General features: G+C 43.8%; 1 protein-coding gene across 2 annotated transcripts in view; it reads left to right on the forward strand.

Annotated features, from left to right (window-relative positions):
- The window catches only part of AXDND1 (axonemal dynein light chain domain containing 1), a 201704-nt gene that overhangs the window by 187398 nt on the left and 5200 nt on the right, over positions 1–9106 (forward strand). The gene's annotated exons all lie outside the window — the stretch shown is intronic.

Consider the following 9106-nt stretch of genomic DNA (forward strand, 5'->3'; position numbering starts at 1 on the left):
AAACAACCTGTTGTTCAAACATGAAAGATTAAATAAATCATGCTGTATCAATATACATAAATATTACACAACTATTAAAATAGCGTTTAAAGGAGTTTTTAGTGACATGGGAAATTTTTATGTTAACTGTCAAATGCAAGAAACAGGATATGACATCTTTTTTTTTTTTGAGATGGAGTCTCACTCTTGTTGCCTAGGCTAGAGTGCAATAGCACGATCTCGGCTCACTGCAACCTCTGCCTCCTGGGTTCAAGCAATTCTGCCTCAGCCTCCTGAGTAACTGGGATTACAGGCACACACCACCATGCCCGGCTAATTTTTGTACTTCTAGTAGAGACAGGGTTTCATCATGTTGGCCAGGCTGGTCTCAAACTCCTGACCTCAGGTGATCCACCCGCTTCAGCCTCCCAAAGTGCTGGGATTACAGTCGTGAGCTACTGCACCTGGCCAGGATGTGACATCATTTTGATGTTATGTTTATTTTATGTTAAATATCAAATTCAAGAAACAGCATATGACATCATTTTTTTAAAGGCAAAAAATAGACCAGAAAGAAATATGCCCAAATATTGACGGACATTGTCTCTGGGTGGTAGAGGTTTGTAGGAAGTTTTATCTTTATTATTGGCACATGTTTGACTTCATGTGATTTTTAATACTACTTTATGTTATAGGGAGAGGAATTTAATTTTTCATTTTCTTATTTCTAATTAGTGCTGCAATCTGCCCACAAGCAGTTCTCAATATTTCTAATATTAGAGGCTATTTTTTAATTTTTGCTTTCATCTCCAACCTGTGGTCCGTTCCCAAGTACAAAGGATAGTACTAGAAAGACATCTACTTTCTGTTTTTCTCTGTCACCCCATCTCCACCTACCCCTCAGCAAAAGCAGTGAAGTTAGCCAACTGCTCGCAGCCCCTGGCCCTAGGTACAGGGACGTTAACCCTATAGAGTGTGAATTCATTTTTTCTACTCCTTTCAACTCTGAACTGGTGAAAATGTTATTTATTACAAGTTTGACAATCCTTCAGTTTTACATTTGAGTATATGTGAGAGTTTTCATGAATTTTAAAATTTCATCTTCTTATATTCTGAATGTAGTTTTATCCTGATAATTTGAAAACTAGACCTTTTCTAGATTTAGGAAGATCAATAGGCAAACCGTCCAAAAGCCCTACTTGTTAAACTAGAGGTTACCTCAATATGGAATGTGTTTTGTCCATTCCCATGAAGGTCTTGAGGATTCGGTTAAATCCAGAACTGAGAAGTTTTAATTATTTAAGGTAGAGGATAGCTACATAAAGTTAGTCCCCAGCCTGCAAACAGTAATCTACACAGACGCCCAGTCACCCTTCTCCCTCCTTCCAGAAACCACCAGCAAAATCATTGCCAGGGGGCTCTGAAGTGGAGGATGAGATGCCTTGCAAAGCCTGAGGAGAGCTGCCTCCTACTCACGGCAGTTCCTGTGCCCTGCAAGGGACCTGAACAGAGTCTCCAGAAAATCCATAGGTTAAATCCAACCTTAGAGTTAGCAGGTAGCCCCTTGCAAAAAATGCAGATACCTCTGGAGCAATCTGGCACTGCTATATTTGTATATGTTAGTGCAATAAAATCACTTTTTTTCCTGAGGGTTGTGCAGTGAAGGAGTAGAAAATTATATTGCAGTAACAGCAGGAGCCTTGTGCATGCTGAGTAAAGAGAAGACCTGGACAGAGTAGGGGATATATTTATTTTTATTTTTATTTCAATATTTTTAATAATTAGCAAATCACTATGCTCTGAGCTGTGACTGAAAAAAGGAATCAAGAGGGAAATTTGCAAAGATGAATATGGCTTAGTCCTTGATCTCAGTGGGGTCTACAGTTGGGTGTAGGGAAGTTACACTAACAGTAATACAAAGTGCCAATAATAATACAAAGGCAACCACATGTAGGATGGAGATGGCAGCAGCCAGTCTGAAGGATTCAAATTGGGAAGCAGAGTGTCACGGGGCTGCTTTTCACGTGCATGTTGGGGAGAGCAGGCTTGATGACCAGAGGCCTTCTGCACCATCCTAGGGATGGAGCTTGTGTAAGGCCTGTGTACAGGAGCCTGGAGAGAAAGGGTTGGGGAGACAACAGAAGGGGTCAGGAATGGTTAAGGGAGGATTCTGAAGACTGTTTCCTTTTTTTTTTTTTTTTTTTTTTTAACCAAGCTTCAGATTTGTACAAGAGGGAAGGAGGAGATGTTCTTCTTCTTTCTCTTCACGCCTTGACCACATTCTCTCCTGCCCCAGGACCCAGAACTCAAACAGTTAACTGACCACGCTTGAACTTGGGAAATGCATTCTGAATGCCAATAACCAATTTAGAGTCAAATTTGTGGCACATAGCTTATTTGTAGCTTGAGGGTTACTCAGGCAGAAAAAATGTAAAACTGCTTTGTAAAATTAAAAACCCTTAGTAAATATAAGATATTATTACTATGATATTCTAATTGTTTTTGTCTGTTTATAGCACCACACAAAGAGGGTGCTCTCAACATTAAATCCAGAATCCAAACTAAATCCAATGACAAAACAAAACCCAAGTAATGTCCACAGAGCTCTGGGGTTCACAGTGGCTCTATCCACTGAACGCAGCCCAGATATCACTGTGTTGTAGAGCTGATGTGGCTCAGTTGCAGGGACTCCCTTTGTAACAGCCGCTAAAAAGCCATAACATGCAACCCAAGAGCACTTTCTCTTTAAAAGTCGCAGCGATGGCTGGAGGGAGTCAGACGCATTAGCTCACTTCCCACATTGAAAATAGCTTGTGCAAAGTTTGCTAGCTTCTTCAACTGATTTCCTAACAGAGGTCTGTGAAATGTCAGTTTATCTCAAGAAAATAATGCTTTTTGAAAACGTTGAACTCTGCAGACAAGACTGGCAAATAAAAAGCATTAGTTTTTCAATCTAAAAGAGAAGATCTAGGCTAGGCACGATGGCTGACGCCTGTAATTCTAGCAATCTGGGAGGCCAAGGTGGGAGGATCACTTGAGGTCAAGAGTTTAAGACCAGCCTTGCCAACATGGCAAAACCCTGTCTCTACTAAAACACAAAAATTAGCCAGGCATGGTGGTGTGCACCTGTAGTCCCAGCTCACTCAGGAGACTGAGGGACGAGAAACGCTTGAACCCAGGAGGTGGAAGTTGCGGTGAGCTGAGACTGCGCCACTGTACTCCAACCTGGGCAACAGAGCAAGACTCCATTTCAAAAAATAAAAAGAAAAGAAAAGAGAAAATCTTAATGATGCTCTTAGGTTTCTGCAGCATTTTCAGATTTCTTATGATTTCTGGCATTTTTATGATTAATCTGATCTTTGCAATAACCCTACAAAGTAGGTGGAGGAGATATTGTTATTCTCATTTCTCAGAAGATAAAACTGAGGCCCAGTGATTATAAGACATGGTCACAGAACTGATTGGTGTCAGAGCCCCCAGCTCACTGGACTCATGTCTAGACGGTTTCACAACAGTGAAGGGCCACCAGGCCATTGCTCAGAAGGTTTCCTTCATAGGGGCCTATGTTGCCGAAGATTCACCCAGAATCTCCATTTCTTGCTTTTACTGTCTCATTTGTCTGCTCTGTTCATGATCCTGAATCCATCTGGGCACAAGAGATGGACTAACCTGCAAAAATCAGTTGCAAGTGACAACTGGATGTTCTGGGCAGTCACTCAGCAAGGGCTCCCTGTTGCTTCACTGCTCCTGGCTCACTTGCCTTTGCTCTTATCTCTGAACACCTGAGGCAAGATTTCTACACCTGCGTTGACTCCACATATTTGGTGTTTCTTTGGGTTTATCTCCTAGAATTTTAGACCTTTACCTGTTCTTCCAGCCTCAGAAATCCCCTGAGTCTAGAGTCCCCATCTTTATTTAAGCCAACCCTGGCCAGGCCTGCCATTGGCCATCATTAAACTGTGTGAGGGATGCGTTTCAACATTCCTTAGTGTATACCTAAGACTACTAGATGGAGTCTGGTCAGTTCCAGTCTTTACCTCTGGGAAAAGAAAACATGAAATTCTTCAGAAACTTGGCAGTGCTCCTGGCCCAAATGACAGACGAGCTGAAGCTGTTGGCTCGTGATTATGGCTGCTGCCTGACGAAGCAGAGCCAGCCTTATCTTTGCTCCTTCCCAGAGAACTTCCTGGGTAGCTCTAGAAAATTTGGGGACTTTTTGTGGGGTTGCAGAATAATTTTCATTCATTTTCCACTTTGCAGGCATGAGTTGTCATTTCCATACAAATCAGTAGGCCCCATCCCTGAACATGAGCCTTGTCCCTTAGAATGTGCCAAATACCATGTCAGCTCCATTGCATGGAAGGCTTAGTCTCTAAATTCCAGAGTTATATCTGCTGCCACTACAATTAGAATGAGGTGACTGGCATCATGGACCTACATTAGCTGAGGTGGTTTTGTTATAAGCCACCTACTCTTGCAAGCCCATGAAAAAAGGATAATGTATTGAAAGGATGCTGGGGTGCTTCAAGGATTTGAAGGGAAGTTTTGAAGAGCTAGACTAGGAATAGACAGGAACCAGCTAGTTTTAGGTCAGACAAAATAGTTCCTTCACCATCTTGCTCCAGTGCTACTACCAAAACACCAATCATTTATTTCATCCTTACATTATTCTGCCAAAGTCTCAAAGTCCCAAGACAGAGAAAGGCTACCCTGTGGTCACAAACCTCCCCATGGATGAACCAGGGATGGTAAGAAGACTTCAGAGATGATCTCTCTGACTTCCTTAAAGCGAAGGAAGGACGCCTTGTGGTGCTGTTCCACTAAGATGGGACACACTATGGGGAAAGCAAATCAGGGTGGGGTTAGGAAGGCATAATGAGTGTTCGGTGGTTAAAAAAAAAAAAAAGTATGCCCCAGGGAGGGTACCTGCACTGCCACTCTCTGCAAGTTAGCCCGGCCAGTTCCACTCTCCCAAGTAACTGCTTTGTGGGAAGGTTTAGATAGTCCTTAAGACCCTGCTATACCTTCTTAGGGTGTCCCTGCAGTGGTCTCCCAAGCAGAGTGGAGGGAGGAACTTTTGCTGCTCATCACTGGCAGTCAGGCTGCCGAGTGAGGCTGTTGTGCTTGCGTATGGGAGACTAGCCATTCTGTGCTTAGATGTCCAGACCGAGCCATGCTGTCCATTTTTCTAGAAAGTGGCTCTGGCCCTTCAGAGAGAGGAAACTGGTTAGTCTCATCACACTCCTCTGTGTCCAGCCCCCAATCTCAGTGGCGACATGTTCCATGTCCTGTGGTGCCAAGTTGGTACTGTTTTGGGAGTGCATACCATAGTGTACTTAAGGATCTTAGCAAGCTTAGCGGACAGGCCCCCTCAACCACCAGGCCTGGCTCTTCACCACATACCCACACCAACTCAGTGCACGTGGGCTCCAGGAGATTCTCCCCTGAGAGATCTGGTCCCACTCACACATTGGTCTCACTGACTTGACTATGGTCAGGTCACTTGTCTGCTACCTTGTAGCTTCAGTGACTGCACTTTCCTCTTGTCCTTGGCCTTTCCTAGCTGGAGGTCAATGACCCAGATACTACCTGGGAAACATATCTTGCATTTCACTTTTAAAGCCTGCCGGAAATTCTGTTTGCAGGCCCCAAAGCGCTAGATCACTGTCTGTCTATTCGTGGAATCAAATAAGTATCCGTTTACCAGCAAATATTTCCCCACAGGAAGCAGAAGAGTTTCTCTAAAATTAGGAATAAAACTGCTGTAGCCCTGCTGCGTAGGCCCTGCATACCTGCAAAACTGCAGTGCTTGCTCTCTGAGCCCCAGGCTGAGGCATTCTGTAGCTATATTGATATGAAGCTGTGTCTAGGATTCATCAGGACTTCCATCACTGCCTCAGAAAAATGGAGAGCTCATTCTAGCCAGGTCTGCCACAGCCTCAAGGCAATCTCCCATTCAGGATTGCTAAGCAAGTCCACTAATCCCTCTGACCTCAAAGATGAACTATGCAGAGTGCAGGTTTTCGAGAAGTGCAACTTGTCTAAAATGGTGCAACAAAGAACATGTAAGGCAGCCTTCTAGAAGTTCCCTAAGCAGTCCCATTATGCAGCAATGTGCCATTCTGCCAGGACCATGCTGCTAAAATGTCCAGTGAAAGGGCACCTGCAAGACTGCAGTGGCTTGTGTCTGTTTGGAGGGCATCTTCTTGTATTTGCAAGGTTTGGGTCCCACCAGCACCCGACCTGGCGGAGTTATCCTTTAGGCCTCCTCTAGGCCAGCTTGAGAAACACTTTTGAAAGTGTGAAGATTAGGAGTTTCCATGATCTGTCTTGCCAAGGCAAACTGATTTTTAGAAGGCAAAATGTCCCCACCCCTACCCTCTACCCAGAAGTCTGACAGATCCTGGAGTTCACATGGTACTACTGGTAATTCATCTCTCATTTTCCACTCTGGCCATCCAAACAGTCAAACCCAGGCGAGAAAGAAAGGGGGATTGTCTGAGTTTTGGCTGTAACTATTGCCCACCAGGAGGAAAATCGTTTCTGTCCTGTTTTTTCTCTACTATGATCCTGAACAGCTGTGCACTTTGAAACAAATGCTTGTTATATCATGGTGGGAGTCAAAGACAGGAGACCATATGTGCAAGTTCTAAAGCTGGTTCTGTCCGAGAACGACCACCCTGGGAGCAGGCACTGATGGCCATCAGGGCTGCCTTTGACACATGGAGGCAATATGTGGAGGGGCCAGCAGGCTCTTATCTGGATGCAGCCTGATGGCTGTCATTTATTGCTACTGAGGTAAAACCAGAATAATAGTCATCACCATTATTTATTAAGCATTTACCTTGTGCAAGCATTGTGCTAAGCATATCATATGCATTATCTTATTTAATCACAATTCTGTGAGGTGGATCCTGCTTTTATCCCCATTTATATACAGGATTAGTAACATGTCCAAGGTTAAACAGTTGGTAAATGGTAGAGCCTGAATCAAATCTAATATGTCTGAGAGCAGACCCCAAGCTCCCAGCTATAGTGCTGTAATGTCTTTCCAAGCCCAGAAGAAGCCGTTGGAAGTGTGTTGATTACCTCTCTTTTAAAGGATTTGGCTTCCATATCCTTTACTTAATGCTCAGCTCAGCTACTGTGCAAAAGCCAGAATTATTGGAACCTCATAATTCCAATAGACTCTCTGCCAAAGAACATTGTAGTGGCCAGGAACAGTCAATCAAGGAGATACATACTTACTCAGAGCCATTCGGACATGGTCCCCAAGGATGTGGAATGCAGGGGTATTGGCAGAATGACCTGCTGAGCCTTCTAGATAGGAAAGTCCAAACTGCAGAGCCCCCGTTGCACCCTAATGCTACTGGTGAGCCATGGTGGCCCTTGAAATTCTAAGGAAGGCCTTCAAAGCCTCCATAGGGCACATTCCTGATGATTTTGAGTGCATCAATCGGCAGTATACCAGTCCTTAAGCTAGCTGCTTGCATAATAAATTCAGGTCTGAATACACCAATGCCACATCACTGTCAGCTCCAAATGCCCTGGAACACCATCGTCATAGATTGTGCCATAGACTTCTCCCACTCTTAGGGGCATGTCATTTTGGTCATGGCAGACTCCAGTGCCAAACTGGAACATCGTATCGCTGTTTATCAGCTTATTGCCACTTTATTAATATTAAAGTAAATTATCAGGGAAAAAAAAAAAAAAAACACAACTATTCCCAGAACATATCATGGTTTTCAATTGTACTCTCCAGCTTGTCCTCCAGCCATCATTTCACAACTAGTAACCAGCTGGAGTGCAGCACCTGGGCCAGCTCACCTAGCCAGTGTCTGAAGAATTTTGCCTTTAACTATCCACCATACTCTTTCACCCAAACACAGTTTTGTAGCAACTTATCTCCATGATTTCCTTCTCATCAAGCCCACCAACTGCAACAGTTGGTTAATTTGAAAGACAACACATGCCACTCAAGCAGACCCGAAAGCCCTCTGGCATGCCAATGAGAAATTTAAATATTTATCCGTGCGGGACATTAGAGGAAACCAAACAATGGGAAATACCATAGGCGCTCCCTAGAAATGTAAGCAACATCTGCCTTTCACAAACAAGCAGTGTTATAAGGAAGTATGAAGAGTCATAAAAGCCATTTTGACCCTGGTGTTCACTTCTGATTGTTCTGCTTTTGCCTTCTGTTATGCCTGACCCAGCATGACCCTACCTCCTTCTTCACTACACATGCCAAAATTTGCTATCCTGAGATCAAGAGCCGTCATATATGGTGTGAAAAGTGACCAGCAACCCCTGGTGCCATCTTAATTCCAATAACCAATACACTGGAATGGGTATGAGCCAACACAGTGGTAATGAGAAACGTTTCCACTTCAGGAATGCTCTGATTGCCATCGCCCCTTCAAATGGGCTAAGCCATCTATGATCATGCCCTGGCTGGTCCGTGAAAGCAAGCTCCACATCCTAGATGATGAGACATTCTAGGAAATCACCTAGGAGTTCCCCAACCCATGTCCTGTTGCTGCTTCATCAGTGTTTGCTTTCTTCTTTCTGACACCATACTCCTGGGTCTGGTAGATTTTGTTACCTGTCTTTGACTTATTTGGATATGAGAGCCTTTTGGATTCCACATTTGTATTTCGGCACCCCTGCATAGTGTAGAGCTTTGCCTGTTCCTTTGGCTTCAGAATCTCCCATTGCCTCCTCAATGAAAGACTGCTCCATCTGTGGCTGTCAGCACTCTCATGCCCCCACAACCAAGGTAGGTCCTTAGGAACAGGGACTGGGGAGACTTTTCTTTTAATAAGATATGGAAATATTTTTAGAATTGGATTAAATAGCCTTTTGAAACAGAACAAAATTGGAAGTTACTTCTCAATAGTCACCTTATAAACTGATTGTTGTATCAGTGAGTGAATTTGGCATGGTTATATAAAAATGTAGGTTTTGAAATTATCTGAGAATCCTGTGTAAACTTGGGAAGATGCATGGCTTGGCTAAAGCCCCAGGACGTAACAAATTTGGGCTGTAAGAATATCTTAGAACCAGCTTAGAATGTTTGGGTTTTCCCACCTGTGGATAGAAGTAAGGAGGTGGCCTAGAGATG

The sequence above is a fragment of the Macaca mulatta genome, chromosome 1 (genome assembly GCF_049350105.2).
Source record: "Macaca mulatta isolate MMU2019108-1 chromosome 1, T2T-MMU8v2.0, whole genome shotgun sequence".
Classification (NCBI taxonomy): domain Eukaryota; kingdom Metazoa; phylum Chordata; class Mammalia; order Primates; family Cercopithecidae; genus Macaca; species Macaca mulatta.